The sequence below is a fragment of the Cheilinus undulatus genome, linkage group 5 (assembly GCF_018320785.1).
Source record: "Cheilinus undulatus linkage group 5, ASM1832078v1, whole genome shotgun sequence".
In the NCBI taxonomy this organism is placed as follows: domain Eukaryota; kingdom Metazoa; phylum Chordata; class Actinopteri; order Labriformes; family Labridae; genus Cheilinus; species Cheilinus undulatus.
The window spans coordinates 41,879,529-41,896,113 of NC_054869.1; positions in this window are offsets into that span (position 1 = coordinate 41,879,529).

The window sequence follows — 16,585 nt, forward strand, 5'->3', positions numbered from 1 at the left end:
ATTTTCTTTATATGTTGACAAGATGTAGTAAGAGTGTATAAGTAAATTAAATAAAATCTTGTGTTGTGGTTGTAATGCAGACTGAACCTTTATGAGTTTTCTTTGGTTGGTGAACAATGGAAGTAGGATTATTAGGGCTCGAGCACTGACCTAGGGTCAGCGAGGGCCTTATTGTGTCTGTACACATAATTTTTCTGGCAGAAGAGTTGCTAATCTGGGGGCGTCAACATGCTCAAAAACTCAAACTTTACAGAAAATTGTGCCCAACTGGAAATTTTTGAGTTTTGGTGGAAAAGTGAAGGTCACTCGAACAGGGCCCCATACGTTAGATAGGGGACTGGGTAAGTGCTATGTTCATGAGAATCAGTATGTACACATATACACATATGTATCATCATCAGACAAAAAACATGGGACCATCCTCCAAAATGGACAGGAAGCCTACTACAAACAGATAAATGTCAAATTTCTTTTTTTTGGGGCGACTCACAAGTTTCGTATTTTATATTCTTTTTTTTTTTTTTTTTTTTTTACCAATACTTGACAACCTGGAAATCATAATTTGTGTAAACCGTGAGTTTTTCACTGTAGGTCAGGACCCTGACAGGAGCACAAACTAAAACTACTTTTTTGTACATTTTTGCAGTGAAAATACACCCATAATGCCTTATTAACTTTTGATGCTAGTATCAATCATAACCAAACTTCACAGGGATGATCACACATTGAGCCTGAATACATTTATATGTCAATATCGTTACTTTGTCACAGCGCCCCCTTTTGGCAATTGAACATTTCTGCCTCTGATTTTTTTAATTTTCCCTTTAAATATTCAGCCCCTGCACATCATTCAGCCTAGGCTTGTGATTTTTGGTCTACATTAGGGTCATCACACAACCTACAAAAGATCCTCTGGACCCATACCCAAGTCCTAACATGAAGTCAACCAGCTTCATCTCAATTTCAAAATAAAGCATTTGTGATAGTGCCAAATGACTTTAACCTGTTATAACTTAAGTATACATTATTCTGTGCTCTTTCTTGCAAGACAACAGTATCACACTGAACAGGCCCACATGTAAACATCTCATCATAGCGCCCCCTAGTGGCAACTGGAAGTGACACAAATGGGTCATATGTTCATTCCTTTTATTGTGCTTAACCTGTTTAGCTCTGATTGTGAAAGAAAGGCCTTAATGACTGGCCACAACATGTGTTTCATTGAAGGGTACCTCACTAGCCATTTTATTATCTCACCATTTTGACAGGAAGTATGTGCAACTTTCACACCAGACATCCAATTGCCTTGAAATTTCACATGTAGGATTAAGGTCTGTCCCTCTACACATGAAAAGGTTGATTTCATCATTTTGATGTAGCACCCCTACTGGCAACAGGAAGTGACACAACAGGGACATTTATTGGCAAGTAATTTGTTAATAAGCTGTTTCACAGGAAGTCACTGGAACTCTCATACAAAGTCGAGGGGCTTGGCCCCAGGGGTTGCAGGTAATGCTTGGCATATAGCACTTACCAGTTTTTTTAATCCACATCTTAAAACGCTTCGTTAATTTATTTATTATCAGTTGTAGAGCATTTATCAGGATCTATAATCTGGCTCACTCTCTTTTCCTTAGTATAGACTGTCCTTTCCTGAGCCTTAAGGAGGGCTTCCTTTTTGTCCAATAACAGCCTGAGTGAGTTTATGAGTTGGGGTGAGTTCATATGAAAGATGATGGAAAACATATCCATTAAAGGGGCTCTATGTAAGATTTTTGCTTTAAAACTTCTCACTTTTGAGTATATAATGGTGCGCACTTTATTCCGATGTGAAGAATGAGGCTCTTAATGTCTTCCTTGTTTGCCTGTATAAGCCTGTGGAGTCGTTTCTCTGTGAAGAACTCGGGCCAAATTTTCCGCGAAATCTCAACGGAAGTGACGTCGGGTATACGTAACGCGCGCACCCCGTTGCTCTGTTTATACCTGACAACGGCGTGCTGAATGGAGAAGGCCGCTTCCGCGAGTGAACGACCGGCTAGCTCAGCCCAAACACCCACACAAACTCTGCGAAAACATAAAAAACTAAGACAGTTTTATCCGCTGAAGCCCATCAAGCTAAAAGAGAGTGTAACCGACGCAGGGGGAAATGGAGGATAAATATCGATGGAATATTTGAGAAATAGAGGGAGCTTAGCTCAGCGCTGGGGATAAATACCGATCCAGAGATAGCCGTCTTTCTGCGGAAAAGGTAAAGCATCACTCTGGACCATGAAATACAATGTTGTGTTTTATGTTGTATAAACCATACGCTACATCACGTTAGCTTGCTTACAAAGATGCTATCCAAACAACGAGAATGTCACGTTACTCAGTTAGTGTTTTCCGGATAATATTTAATCTTTTTCTTGCTTCCTGGCACTGGACTCTATTTACTGAGTTTATGTTTTGATACTTAGTTTGTGAAATGTCTTCATGTCAGCTATCTGATATCCGTGGTCGAGGCACCATTATCCATTATCAGAGCTAAGCAACGTTAGCCCTGTTGCTTCTGCTCTAAAACGCGTCCCATTCAATACACATCACACATTACACACGTAAAAAGACAATTCAATTGGTCAGTGCTGCGCTAAGTCGCTAAGTTGTTCATAGAAATGGTCGCGAAAATATCGTCCTTTATTAATAGCCTTTGTGTCGTGTCCGCACTAGAGGTTCAAATATGCTTTATTCATTTTCATTTTTAGTTGGTGGAACTTTTAAGTGTTACTTCACTTACCTCCTCTGTATACACGATGCCGGTAAATCACCTTGGTCTGCGTGTGTATCAGCTGATAAACCGGAGGCTCGTTCATGAGCAAGGAGCGTGCCGTCGTTGACGAGCAACACAATATTGTTGTAGTTCGCCTAATGGCCGGCGGTGTCGCTACACTGATATTTTTCTAAATCTTGCATAGAGCCCCTTTAATGCATTTAGTAAAATATAAATGTGGTGTATGATATCTAAAAATATATAGTTTCATAACTCCTCTCTTTCTTTTTCAGGCTGTTTAAACTTTCCAAATAAAACTAGTTTATTTCTACCTACCACTGATATTACTAGACAGTCTATACCAGTGATACTCAACCTTATTCCACCAAAGAGCCATGTTGTCTTAAACTACTTTAGTGAGAGCCACATTCCAAAACCAGGGATGTAAGGAAGATCCATAGATCAGCTGATCTGTAGTGGAAATAAAATAAAACAGTGAAATGTTGGATGATTGTGTAACTAAATGGGACACAATAGGCTGTATAAAAATGTCTATACTGGCAGAAAAAAGGGTGTGTCACTAATAACAAGCATATATTTTTTATTTATGCAGAAATATCACATATTTTTAAAGTCTGCCAAAAAATAAATTACATTTTAGTCTAGTTTTAGTCATGTTGATGAAAACTAAACTTACTTTTTGGCAGTTTAAGTCATCACAGATTGGTCTAAGTCTAGTTTTTGTTGTTGGAAAAACATTTTAGTCATAGTTTTAGTCGACAAAATTAACACTGCCATATACAAAGTACCACAGCATCTTTGGGTAATAATATACATTGATTTCCAGTCTCAGCGTTGTTTGGTGCATGTCTTCCCCACACTTTCTCTTCCCATATTTTTTGCCTCTCTTCAGCAGTTCTATCTAAATAAATGCAAAAAGCCCCAAAAATCATAATAAAAAAAATACCTGTATCTGAAAGTAGGGGAGTGAAACATCTAATGTGAACCTGCAGCGAAGCACAAATATTATTAGCTGCATTAAAACTTATTATATCAAGTGAATGCCAGTTCCAGAGCCCTTGTATTTTCCATGTTTGCCATCTGACTGAGCTTTGTTCCAATAACAGTTACAGTCGTGATTCCTGAAAGTTAAAATGAAGACATCTAAATTATTAGGGCAGTCCTGGAAAAAAATGTTTAAGCCTGTTGTGCCATCCTATATCTAAAACAGATGAAATACGTATATTGATTTCACATGTATTTGCAGTACACAGCCACTAGAGGGAGGCAGTGAATCATTTGTTAAAGTTCAAATATTGAGGTGAGTAGACTCTTTTACATGGAACCATTTTCCTGTTTGCTTGCCTTTAGTCCACAGTACATCAACAATAAAAGTAAAAAAAAAAAGATGTGGCAATAATAAAACACTGCTGGCCCATAAATACAATACTTAAAGCTTATTGTTCCAGATGCACCTGCCAACACAAATGTTCAGAAAGCTCATGTAGACAGGTTAGAGTCAGGAGACATCACAGTGTATAATTATAGGATTATCACTACCATATATATATAGTTTTGGCTGGTGATTTTAAAGTATTTTTGTGCATGGTTGTGTAAAAAGAGGAAGAGATTGTTTAACTGTGCTGGGTTTTATATGTATTGTGATTTCTCCACAAGTTGCTCCCCAGTAAAACCAGACACATAATAACTGGTTAACAAGCATAACTTGACTCTGACCCTGCAGACTTTTACATTCATAGGGATGAATGTTCCTGCTTTTATTTTGACAAGCTTATCTAGCCTGTAGCAGATGAATCTTTTTGGGGTTTTTTTTAACCATTTTTACCCATACGTCTGAGGTTTATTTGTGATGCAGAGTAAAAGTAGTCTCCCTCTTATAATATTAGTAAATTGCATGAAGAGTCTGCAGATAAGATTTTGTTCTTGTGTTACAGGAAGTGAAGCCCTTTTTACAGATCCACCTTGACTGTGCCACAGTTAGCTGTGAGTCTCCTGAGTATTTTCTTTAAAGGGGTCCTTCCCTCATCATAATAAATGCCAGAGTCTGACGCACATGCACACAGAATCAGGAAACACTAATGGCCATCTGTAGAGTGGTGTGCTCTGACCTTATACCCTAAACTGAGCTCACTTGTGTAAAGAAAGGCACATGGATGGTCCCAGGACACCATAGAGGGGTCAGGACAAAATAGTACTGAACAGCTGTACGGTAGCACCAATGAGGAACTGTGACTGAGGGGCTTTAAGCAGCCTACATTATTATTTACAATCATTAATGACATTTTTTTTTTTTTTTTTTTTTTTAAGATTTATTAGATAGCAGAGGACAGTGGGGAGAGACATGCGGCAAAGGGCCACAGGCCGGATTTGAACCCTGGCTGCCTGTGTAAACGGCTGTAAATGTCACACTTTGGTCTGTTTGACTCGACACAGTCTGCAACTTTACCTCAATTTTTCTAGATCAAAGTACCACAAACCACGTTGTGCTACAAGACCTGTTCACTGTGCTGCTTTACATCGTTGTAGCAGAGCATTATGGGGTAGGTTTTAGCTACAGCCTCAGCTCATAATGCACGGCTGCACAATGCACAACGTTTGACTGGCATTGCAGGACTAAACTGATAAAGACAAAAAACAGTTTTCTTGAACCAAACAGTCCCTCTGGTGCCAACAAATAAGTCTGACACCACTTAATTGTGGAGTCTGCTACTTATTCACATCCCAGAAGGAAACAACAACACATCTCCTGAATGCTAGCAGCTGTCTGCCAGCTGTAATCAATGTTAGCCCCTGATAAAAGGCACATGCCATATTTAACTAACTTTAGCACAGTCTTCAGTTGCTCATTTAATTATAACTGATGGAGTAGAGTTGGAATTTTCTGTGTCAGGATGGTACCATAGATAACGAGAGGTCAGTGAATTCAGTGCTTGTCACTCTGCTTCCAAATACGGAGTGGAGGGAATGATGAAGAACGGCTGATCTTTTAGACAGGAATGTTTAGACGGTCTCTAAGACATTAGCGTACGGCATGTCTCAAGGGACACTTGACTTTTAAGATGCCTTTCTTTGATTGGTTCAGACTTGACATTAACATTTAGCGTTAATGTGCATATGTGTGGTCTGTGATTGGGTGTTTGAGTGGTTGTGTGCACCTGTGTGTCCATGTCTCTGTGCAGCTGGAGCCAGATTTTTCTCAGTTTATCTTTCATAGAAAGGACAATAGCTGGGGCTGAGCTATCTGTCTCCTAGTGTGCTTGTCTGCCTATCTCTGTCCGTCTGCTTGGCTGGCAAACAGGGAGGAATATTTTCCACTGTTGAAGCAAGCAGTTATAAACAGTGACAGAGCTCACAGATGAGATTCAGGCTTCTGATAAAGGGATCATCCCCAGGTCCCTGGCATGCTTCCACTGTTTCTTTATTTACAGAATGGGACTTTTACTAATATGATTTGGATTTATTGGGTTTTATCTGTAAATTTCCCCAATAGTTCCACAGATTTGAAAGCCTTGTTGTTGGTTGGTCTAAGGGTGCACTCACACTAGGCCATCTGTACCGTGCCATATTCTAACCATGTTAATGCCTATTTGACCCCCTCCCCTGCCCCCCCTTTGGCCCGCACTCACACTGCTCCACGCATCCAGGCCTGAGCCAACGTCATCACACGAAGAATCCACTGTTGATGAACTCATTATACATAAGTATTGTTGTTTAGGCAGTAAAATAGCAACAGATTTATACAATATCTGATCTGACACCGGAGTTATTTCACCTGACACCTGAAAGATAAAGCGGTTCATAGCGGAGAGTTATCGCTCACAGCATATAATCTAGAGCCTGATCAGAGTTCCAAGCACTTCTGCTGAATGAAACCCAGACTTTGTAACTGATATAAGCCCCTACAGTCATTACTCTGCCTGTCTGTGTGCTATCTGAATCCCCCTGGCACTCCTTTGTGCGCCATGAACTGTGCCATCTCTCTGTGTAATTTTGGATGACTTTCAGTGCTGCACCAAACAAGCTCTCATGTCACAGGACAGCCTGTGTCCAGAGCAGGATTAAATGTTCAGTTAAAAGATTTTTTTTACCATGAAGAGAGCAATTTTAATCATCCAGTGAGAGCTGGAGGTGAAAACACCACAGGATTAATAAACGCCAGGAAAATGTTCCCTGCTTGACTGTGAAGTTTGGTAGAGGAGAAGTATTGATATAGGGCTGTTTTTCAGCGTTTGGGCTAGGTCCCTTATCTCCAGTGAAGGCTTCACCACTGTTTGTATATTTTTCAGGCATCTGGCGACCCCCTCTAAGTGTGTCATGACCCCCAAGGGGGTCCCTACCCCAATGTTGAGAATCACTGGTTTACAGCCAAACACAATAGCCCAAACTACTTGTAAGGTATGAACCATTTATAAGGGTTTTATCATGATTTAAGGTAGTGTGAGTGAACCTAATTTTAACAACCTCTACATTTTAGATAAGGCTCTACAGAATGAATTCTGAAATAAATTAAAATGTCTGAATATTTGTAAAACATTTTTGCTTGTCTGGCCAGCTAAGGTCCCCCTGTGTAATTTTCTTTCAGGGTCCCAAAATCAGCTACACCCTTGGGCGCAGATGTCACTGTCACACTGTACCAGACCTAATAAATCAAGATGCACTTATTTATCGGGTATTGCAAAAAGCTGCGCTACAAAATTAAACTACTTTCATCAGTTTACTTTAAAACAGATATTTTGGAGTGGAGGAATGGTGACAAGTGGAGGAGAGCAGAGTGGCAACACCTTCCAACCTCACCCTGCTGAAAAACCCTGCTAAAAGAGGAACCCAAAACATACAAACAGTGAGAAAAATGGTCTTTTCTTCCCATGCAATCCACTTTAAATTCCATCTGACTAACAACATTTCTACTTAATAAGTGATCACACAGTCATTACTTATTTAACAAGCTAATTTTTGTCCAGTATCACATCACTGAACAGTAACTACCCTTCCAAATGCTGCAGAGAAAAATCAGGGAAAAGAAAAGGCTCCTTCTGTAGACCTACCCCTAACTGTGCAGTATTTACAGAGATGGTTGGTGGGATTAGTTAGGCTTATATCAGTCTGGAAGGGTCAGACTGATTAGATGGCTGCCAGACAAATACTCTCCCCAACATACAAAACCCTACACGTGTTTGAATTCCTCTAAGTAAGGTATATTCCACTCTGAATAAAGCTAACTGGTCTTATTTAAATGTAGTTTTTTTGTCAGTTTTGTGCCCTGTTAAAATAACTGACATAACTAAATGAACATTAAAGGAAAGTACTGACAATTTCACTCTTATTTCCACTAAACAGAGCTGCCTCCACACGTGCTTTTAACAGCCGTTCTTTATATTTTAACCTGTGATTTGTTTAGATCTTGCAGAGCAGAATCATCCAGTTATTACAAAAATTTAACATTTTATACTGAAAGGACATAAGAAATGATCTTAGAATAGTAAACCCTCTTTTTCAACATGGACAGCATAGATTTGACTGAAAAAAAGAATTAATGCTATTCAGACTACAGCTGTTGTCTTCAAGCTTGACCTCAAGCACACAAATTAAACACCAGAGAGATTGTACACATTTTGTGACCCACCAGGTTCTGTGTATGTGTGCGTGTTGGGGCAGCTGGTAGAATAGGGGTGGGTGTTCCCCTTTTACTCACGTGGATGATGCATTAAATGTCAGAGGGGCAGATTATCATACTGTGGAGGGGTGGGGCTGGTGTGTGGCTCGGGGCTGCTAAGCTGTGATCATTAAGCATGTGGAGAGGTGAGCATATGGGGACTGGAATAGACCATTTGACAGAACAAAGGACTGGCAGGGTGTCTGAGGGTTCTTGCTGTATCACACTCTCTATTGTTAGTGCTTGATATCATTATCCTGTGGACCTCAAATCTCCTTTGTTCTCTCGCTTACACTTTTTGGCCAGTGGCCATTTTTGGACAATAAAAATAATTCATCATTTGTATGTTACAAGTGAATTGGACTGTGGGTCCATGGATGGGACCATATTTTAGAAATTAAATCTCCATGGGACCCAAAACCGGCCCTATTGTGAGAACGGGTCGTACCACAGTGCAGGTTTTTATTAATGTACACTTCATCCCTTAAGGCTTGGCTAGTATTGTTCACTGACTCTTAGGGCGCACTCACACTACACAATCCATACCGTTCTTGACCATGCCTGGTCACCACAGTCCAGTTTGTTGAACCAGTGTGAGTGCTCCGTATTATGCTCAGGCACAGTACACACCGTCGGGCCTGGTATGGATGGTGATCTTCATTGGCACGAGCGCGGATGTACAATGTGGGCATGACTCAAATCAATACAGTCATTCTCTCAAAAACAGTGTTCAATTTGGCAGCTATTTCAAATCTAGTCTTTAAATTCAAAAGCCCTTTTAGTGTAGTCATTTTCACTCTTGAAAGTTTAAGTCTTGTTTTGAAAACTTTTCTGTCCAATTTTCGTCAGTAAAAAGTCCTGATATTTTAGTCTTTACTTTTAGTTAAACTTTCATTCTCTTGAAACAAAACTTATCAGCCAAATTGAAAATGATTTAAAAGTAAATCCTTCATATTAATGCATTAGCAATACTTGTATATAAATCACACAGATAAAAAAAACTGATATATCAAACACAGTGGAGTAATACCGTGGCTTTTGAATGTCCAACTGTCTAGCTCTAATGTTTTAGTTACATTTTTGTCCTCTTGACAAAAACCAAACTTAATTTGGCATTTTCAGTGAGTTGGTCTCATCATCCTGATGGACAAACAGTAGTCATCAAACATTTCTAGTCATAGTTTTAGTCGACAAAATTAACAACCGTACTGGAGCATTAAAGATCAGCTTCTGAGCAAAATGAGAAATAAGCCACAAAGTGACCATAGTTACTGTCATGTTGTCAGAGTATTTCTACATGGTTCTGACTCTGTGAGAGCAATCATCTTTAAAAATCTGTTTCTTATAGTGTGACATGACGACATACAGGGCTGGTTGTGCTGGGAGCAATGTGAGCGCAGGCCAGCGGGGAACAGGAGAGATAGTTGGGTGTGCTCTGGCACTGCATGAGGCAACTGGCCTGAGTGTGAGTGCGCCCTTGAAAATACTAGGGATGTTCAGAGGCAACTATTTTGAATATCACTTAAAGATTTGCACTTAGAGATTAGGCGCAAATCTGAATTCAGATGTAGCTGACTTGTCTTGAGGTAAGAAAACACTCATAACTGCCAACAGAGCGCAATAGTTCTGAATCAGTGCTGAGTATCCTTACTCAGTGATTTTGGTTTTTTCTTCTGACATGAGCCTTGTGGCCTTTGAATTTTAGAAAGTTTCTCAGTCTCCCAAGAGGTTTAAGTTAGGAGTCAGCTGCATGGCAGTGGTGGTTTAGCTCTTTGAGGTATTTGTGAGCAGGAGCTCTTGGTTTATTAAGTATTTTAATTCCCCTCTCCCGACTGATCACTTGTGATCTTAGTGGTTATCCTTTTAGGATAACTTTAAGAAACCTTTATCTGCAATTGTGTCCCAAAACCCCCCTTGACCTGACAGACAGCCAGGCTGAATTCCCTCACAGATTATCCCTACAATGCATTTAACATGGATAAACTTGGCAGTAGCTATACTGCTATATACAACAATTCAACCATGGGTATTGGTGTAACTAAAGCACCACTATCTCCACCTGCTTTGTTGGGGAAGCAAAGCCAAATAAAACCAAAAAAGTCTTCACATAAGGCCCTACTAGTACATTGATGCGCTCCCTAGTTTAGTGATCCAGTCCATTGCACTGTATTATATCACATTGCAATGCATCACAGCTTCTAAAATGCATCACTCTCAGGTTGTTGAGACAGTATAATAGGAAACAACAGAATCAAGCCACATGCTGTGATGCATAACATTTACCCAGTACTGCAGGCCTGAATTGATGTTGCTAACTAGCAAGTGTGGAAACTCTCAAATGCCAGGGACTAATTTTCAAGGTTAAAATAGTCATCCTAAAGCTATTTTTATATGCAGCTTCTTGAAATACCATGACAGACTCATCAGCAGTAGAAAGGAGAAACAGCTTAGAAACACTAAAATCTGATTCCTAAGCACTAGCTCTTCTATTCACATGTGAACCAGCTGAGTACCATTATTCTAGTGGGACCTTTAGATAATCACAAATTACAAATCCCATGTGTACAGCTTCTTATCCTGATTTTTTTTATCACAGCACCACTCAAAAAGTGTTCATAGTTAAAACCAGGTGAGAGACAGAATTATGCGCTACAAAACAATCTCAGATGGACATTTCTTTTGTAAAAATGAGGTAAATTAGAGGCATTGGAAGCCTAGTTGTTATGTGTGCAGAGGCTCTCTCAGTAGTGTCCGAATCGAACCACTATCCTAGCTAAATAAAGGCAGAAAAGCCTGAAAATAAGTTCAGAAAATGAGATAAATGAGACTGTAACATTGTAAATTGTGACCTAGTGAGTTAAATGGAGCAGGGGGCAAAGAGGGATGACTTTTGCACAGCCATTTCTGGTTTACTTGATTTTAACTTTAATGGTTTCCACAGTTAGCAGGCTATTTAAACTATGAAATATTAGCCTTACTCAAAAATGACCTCATTATCACCTGACTGTCTCCTACACGGTTTCAGTAACCCAAGACTGTGCTTATCATTGCAGTGCATTCTTTTCTGTCTTCTTTAATTCTCTTTATTTCTTCCTGCTGTTTTCTGTTTACCTTGGATACCCTGACCTAAAGTGTACAGTATAAATGTGGGGTTTTATAACACTAAAGAGAAGGAAAGGATATTATTGTTATAGGATACTCTGTGTGAAAGAGCTTGTCAGTGGTGTGCAGTGTTTTTAATTAATTTAACAACAGGGCTGCAGGCATTAGCCTGGTTTCTACTGGGTAAGGCAGATGTAGAGGTAGTCATGGCATCAAACCAGGCTAACAAGGACCTTAACTATGCCATCTCCCTGTATGAAGATGTGTTTAATCCTAGCAGGGTGAGCAACCATCTGTGCCATAGCTCAGAATAAGCACTGGGGTTTTAATCACAATTGTTGTAAAATATATACGTCAGCTGTAACCCCATCTAGACTCCCTCAGCTGTGCAGCAAGAAACATCTCACTGACTCTAGCAGCCCTTTTCAAGTGCATGCACTATTTCTCTATTAGATTGAGGTCTGGGCTTTGACTCAGCCACTTCAGAACAATCACCTTGTTGTCTTTAAACCATTTCTGTGTAGCTTTTGCTGTATGCTGCAGTAGGGCTGGGCAATTAATTGCAAATCAGATTAAATTGCAATATGGCCTGCTGTAATTTTCAAATAGCAGACGATGCAATATTTTCTTTAACTTAAAACATGTCAAAATACCACTTTATTAAATCAATTTTTGCAGCAGCAGAGATTTTATGCACATCATGCAAACATTCAAGTGTCAGTTTTTTATAATTGTTCACAAAAATCCTCCTTTTTGTTTTTTATGTGTTTTTCTTAATGAAAATGAGTGACATAAAGATGATAATTTCCTTAAACAAAGCAAATGCCATCACATTTGGAATATGAGCCAAAATAGCGCATGCTATCAAAAACTGATGAAGCCTATTGTTACTTCACGAAAGTCATACCCCAGCTGCGATCAGCTGATAGCCAGCCCCACCTACCCCACCCCAGCCACCTCCTTTATAGCTTAAAGCTTGTTGCACCCCCATATTCAGATTCATGCTACTATGGATTAATTGCTTCTGAAATAATTTCATTGTTTTCAATACACATTGTCTTATTTATGGAATTATTTATTGCTTGAATTTGTCAAAAAAATAGATAATATTAACCCAAGAATAATTGCATATTAAATTGCAGTCGCAATACTTGGGGAAAAAAATCGCAGTTAGATAATTTTTGCAAATAGTTCAGCCCTATGCTCCAGGTCATTGTCTCGCCTGAAAATAAATCTTCTCCAATGCTGTAGTTGTCTAGCAGACTGAATAAGATTGCCCTTCTGGATTTTTCTACATTCATTTTACTGTCCACCTTTACAAGCCTTCCAGGGCTTGTGACTGAGAAACATCCCCCAGCATGATGCTGCCACCACAATGCTTCACAGTGGGGATGGTCTCATCAGACCAAAGAACTTTCTTCCACTTGACCATGGAGTCTCCCTCATTACTTTTGGTGAGCTCTAGTCCAGATTTAAACTGTCAGTGGTGTCTTGGTGGCCTCTCTCACTAGTCTCCTTCTTGTACAGCCACTCAGTTTGTGAGGATGACTTGATCTAGACAGATTTACACATGTGCCGTATTCCTTCCATTTCTTGATAATGGATGTACTGTGACTGAACTCCATATACTTTTCATTCATTCACTTTTATTATATCACACTACAGAAACCAGCAGTGCAATAAGCTTAGTTTTGACCTGGCAACATGTACTGTGTCTTTGACCAGGGCCAAGAAAGGACTGGGATGAGCCACCACTTTATCAAACTAAATACAAAGTCAATATTGATCTGTCTGGACTAGAGAAGGAGAATGGAAGAAAGCCAGTGCACGAGTGCAGAGGGAGACGACTTGCCAGCTGTCTGGACTTAAATAATGAAGGAACTGATAAATAAGCAAGATGGAAATGATGGTGCTGCACTTGGTACCAGGCTGCTGATATTCGCCAAATAAAATTAACATTTCAGTGCACAAATGGACAGATATTGAAGTTGATAGCTCATTGCTTGATTATTTGTGTCCAGTTAGGGGGAGAGTTAGAGACAAATAGACAATACATGTGTGGGCTGTTTAGGTATTTTCCTGGCAGATTCATGGTATGAGAGAGAGAGAAGTCCTCAGGTTAATTCCTCCACATATAGAGTTGTGTTGTCTCACATTAAAACTGAAGCTTCTCGTGCCTTTTTAAAATTATTGACTGCAGCTGCCTGCTGCCAGTGCTGTTCTGTGTTAAATAGTTTAGAATTACTGCTGTGATCATCAATATATGACGTGAAACATTTTATAAAATGGGCATTGTTTGGATATCTCCTTCCCCTGGGAGAAGGAAGAGAACGGATGTAAAGTATGCAGATGCTAGGTTTTAGTAATTTGGAGGCCCCAGGCAAAGACTGGTATGAAATCCTACCTAATTTAGTTAAAAGCTGTTTAAATGAGTGAACTAAAAATTTTGAAGTATTTCTTTTCAGGAAAAAAAAGTCAGACAACTATAGGACATATCAAAATCTGAAATATGAATAATCAAATACCAAACAGTACCTGCTTATGAGCTCTTTGATGAGCAATATGACTCAAACTGACCACATCAAAGTATTTTACCAGTCTCTAGGCCAGGTAACCTTGCAAAGTAGATGGACTGGCCATATTTCAGATCTGTACTCTGGCAAATCTATTGAGGAAAGCTCCAATCTGAAACGATTGCGTCCGATAGCAATGGCTGCTGTCAATGTAGTGTTTAGCTTGGATGTAGCCATAGCATAGCAGTGTTAGTAGGGTAAAAGGTTGGAAACCACTGATGCAAAATTGGAAATACAAGTCAGCCCACTGTGTAAAGGTCAGCTCAGACCACACAAATTCAGTCAGATTTTGGCCTGGTTTCAACTTCACAGCTCATTGTCAAAACTGTCAAGTGCTGGAATACTTGGAAATTCAAACTGTAAACCCTAGAACAGTGGTTCTCAACTGGTCCAGCCTCAGGACCCACCAGTAATGGACTGCGACCCAAAAAATTTCAAAACAATTTTCAATAACGCATATTAAGTTAATTGAATATGTAGCAGTTTGGAGAATGATTGGACCAAAACACCTGGTATAAAAAAGAAAAGGGACAAAACTGACTAATTTTATACCTTCTTTCTCCATCACTATGTGTCATTTTTTTACAGCTTTCCAGAGAACTTGTGAAATTACTTCACTATCATGGGAAAAGTAGCAACTTATTGCAAGAAGAGGAGATAAATCTGTTGAAATATTGATAAAACATTTGAGTTTGCCTAATTTCACAGTAAAAAAGGGTAAAATAAAAGGTACTGATGCATGTCCAATAAGGACTTAAGGACTTCTGCCACCTTTTTTTTTTTTTCAGACACTTAGTTGCAACCCACTGAAAAGTATACTAAAGCCCACTTTTGGGTCCCAACCCACCAGTTGAGAACCACTGCCCTAGAATATTATTGGTGAAAATCAAGGTCAACAAAGTGACCAAATATGGTTCCTTGCCGTTCATGGTTAAAAAAAAAATCATAAAGTGTATGTACATTGTAAATTAATAATGGAAAATGAACACAGAGTGAGCTCTTTTGGAGGTAAGATATGAATAGCTTCAGAATACTGTATAAGTTGTAGTGATACCACCAGTCTTATCTCGTCATTCCCACAGTAGACCTATAATAATCACGAATATGGAACCACTAGGTGAATTTTAACAGTGATGAGGCTCACAATGCAAATAAAAACTGATTTATGCCATTAAAGTATGAAAAATAAGCTTTAATCAGTTTTACTGTTGTGAAAGCTGACTAAAATCACATTTATTTCTTCCATTTATTTTTCTTTATGATTCCACCAAAAATATAAGAAATATCTCAAAAATGTCTGAATTAAAATAAGCAGAAATTAAAAAAATAACCATAAACAAGACCTATTTTACCATTACCTTGAATACTCCTATAAATTTGTAAAAATTTCCCACAGACAAATTCACCATATCCAACTACATTATAGAGTTCTTTTGTCCCACATTATAATAAGTTATCAAATACATACCCTTAGCATAGTTGCTAGATAAACTGGTTGTATGTCTTAATACAGACAAAAATTTACACCCCTTAAAGGGCATATGTCCAAATATAATCCTGCACAAACAAAACCTGTCATGCAGTTATCACTATTCATCTTTAAAATGTGTGATTTTCATCAGCTTTTCATGGTTAGTTATGATGTCAGGACCAATATTTTGGACGAAAAGAGAAGTAAAACAGCATTTCTTGAGTTCTGGAGGAAACAGAGGGTTTGAAGCACTCTTGGCCTCTGCTGATTGGTGTGATGCCACTTCCTGTGACATTGACTGATCTCAACTGATTGGTTGAGAAAAGTCATGGTTAGATGGATAATTGGTGAGAGGCCATGAAGGCAGTCGTGTGAAGCGACTAAATTGTTCCTTGTCCCATAAAGGGTTAAAGTGACACTGACCCCTGTTGGTGTGGTTTTCACCATTATGTATCCCAGTACGTCCTGAGCACTGAAGCAGCCACTTGAAGACTGAATGGTGATGAATTTTCAATTGCATTAGGTCTTGTGTACTGTGACAGCTGTACACACTTGCAGTAATTACATTTGTGTCTCAACACTTTATGCTGGTATATACTGTTAGTCGCCTGTTATATCAGCTACAGCCAACTTTTAAGGTATTCTACATGTATACCTCTGATATATGATGCACACCTATTGCTTAACGACTATCCCCTTGGCGCACAAGTTAAGACCCCTGGCTATTCCCTACCTTTGTCTAATGGTAAAACCTCCTTTAGAACTAGAAGTCATCTGGTAAACAAACTCAAATAAGTTTAAGAATAAGCACACATGATAGAATTCAGTGGGAAACACCGTCATAATTTAAAGGTAACCTTTGTGAGGCCTTAGGGAAGTGTTCTCAGGTCATGATCTGGTTACTGCTGGTTCCACCTTAAATCAAAGCCTACAGCAGTGAGTCCATGTTCCCAAAATATCCGTATGAAAGATAAACCGTCCCCTCCCTCCCCTTGTCATTCTCTCTGTGTGCAGTGCTC